At 43.3% G+C, this 1,972-nt stretch overlaps 1 long non-coding RNA gene across 1 annotated transcript; it reads left to right on the top strand.

The window, feature by feature from the left end:
- The first annotated feature begins 126 nt into the window (after positions 1–126).
- LOC137231339 (uncharacterized) lies at positions 127–1,702 on the top strand. Its single transcript, XR_010946464.1, has 3 exons — positions 127–241; positions 664–750; positions 1,530–1,702. It is a non-coding gene; the product is annotated as an uncharacterized lncRNA (long non-coding RNA).
- The last annotated feature ends 270 nt before the right edge of the window (positions 1,703–1,972 follow it).

Below are 1,972 nucleotides of genomic sequence, written 5' to 3'. Positions count from 1 at the left end.
ACCGCCCTTACTAAACGGGAAAGGCGGGCCAGATCCCGATAAAACTACAAGTCCCAGAAGGGCCTGCGCCGGTTTCCGGGAAGGGAACGCGGAGGATTTGCCTGTTGGGATTGGCAGTCCGTATCCCCAAATTTACGAATCCAGAGCCGGGAGGAAAAGTTTCTCACGTTTGTCTAACATTTTAGAGATTACAGTGCACTTTTACAGTCATTTCGCTAGATCCTTACAAAAACTCTAGGAGGTAGGTATTATTATCTGCATTTTGTAGGCGAGAAAATTGCCCAGCCCCAAATCTTTACACAGCACTCAGGGATGGGGCTTGAATCCAAATCCTGATTCAAATCCAGGGTTCTTTCTGCTACACAGTAGCTGAAATGTACTGATTTTTTAATCAGCTGTTTTGTACTTAATGACAACTTTATTGTAGTTCTTTCCAGCCTCACACCTCCATTTATTTGCCGAAAACAAACAACACTAAGCAAGTTATATAATATCTTCGTGCTTTAATTGCGCCATTTGTAAAATAAGAATAATAATTGTGCCTGTCCCCTAGGGTTGCTGTGAGGCTCAGATGAATTTATAAACAACCACTTAGAACCTGGCAGTACTTAACTAATGGCTGTTTAATTGTAAAATGTCTTTTTTTCCTCTATGCATTTGCAGAAAAGAAGAACTGGCATCAAATACTGACTGCCAACAGTACTCATTCTCCCTTTCACAGCTTCAGTTCCCTTTCCTCTTGATAGGAAGGTAAGATATCTCCTCCCTGAAGGTCTCTGCCCAACTTGAAATATCTGAGCTTAGTCCACCAGCCACCAGCAAGTCTGTCCTCCTAACCCCAGGTTATATGTGGAAGATCAGAATGTTGGAACAGTCCTCTGGTCTCCACTCTGGCTCCATAAACTCGGACCACCTATCTTGTCTCAGATACTTCTTTGAGAAAGCCAAAGATGAATAGATAGAAGAGGATCTTCCTACCAATGTCTCCAACTTTCTCCCTACGAAGTCCCAGAATCTTCAAAATAAAAAGGCCACTCATTATGAGACCATTTCATGAGGGGCAGACAAACTGCCTGGATTCAGAGCCCATCTCCGTCATTTATTAGCTGTATAATATTAGGCCAGTTACCCTAACACTACCATGCCTCCTTTTCCCCCTCTGTAAAACAGGATAATAATAAGGTTGTAATGAAGGTTATTACATGTAAAGTACTAAGTAGTAGCCAGAATATAGCTTAATAAACTGTTAGCATTTAGCATTATTACTTTTCCTGACTAACTTTTCATGTCTTCATACCCACCTTACTATGAAATAGTAAATAAATATATTGGTCTCTGCCTCATGTACCTGACACAGGGCTCCTGAAACCCCTGTACATTCCCAAGTGATAAGAGCACTAAGAGCATCTTTTGTTCTAATGAGGGGACGCTGGTGGGCTTCTGGGTGGCTCCTAGATGGGGGCTGGTCACCAGAAAGATAAAGCCTGATTAGAAGCTTGGGATTTTCCGCCCCTCCCCACATTCTATAGAGAGGAGAGAGGGGCTAGAGATGGAGTTAATTGATCACGACTACATGAGGAAGCATCCATAAAATCCCAAGAGTATGAGGTCTGGAGAGCTTCCAGCTTGATGAACACATCCACGTACCAGAAGGGTGATACACCCCACCTCCACCAGGAGAGAAGCTCCTGCACTCCCAGACCTTGCCTATGTATCTGTTCATCTGATTGTTCATCTGTATCCTTTATCATATCCTTTAATAAATTGGTAAACATGTTTCCCTGAGTTCTGTGAGTTGTTCTAGCCAATAATCAAATCTAAGGGGGGGAGGTCATGGGAACCTCCAATTATAGCTGTGTTGGACAGAAGTTGTAGGTAACCTGGGCACTTAACTACTTGCAGTTGGCATCTGAAGTAGGGGCAGTCTTGTGGGACTGAGCCCTTAACCTGTGGGATCTGATGCTATCTCCAG

The sequence above is a fragment of the Pseudorca crassidens genome, chromosome 9, assembly GCF_039906515.1.
Source record: "Pseudorca crassidens isolate mPseCra1 chromosome 9, mPseCra1.hap1, whole genome shotgun sequence".
Taxonomy (NCBI): domain Eukaryota; kingdom Metazoa; phylum Chordata; class Mammalia; order Artiodactyla; family Delphinidae; genus Pseudorca; species Pseudorca crassidens.
The sequence above is the reverse complement of the archived record's forward strand: the minus strand, read 5'-3'. Positions and strand labels throughout refer to the sequence as shown.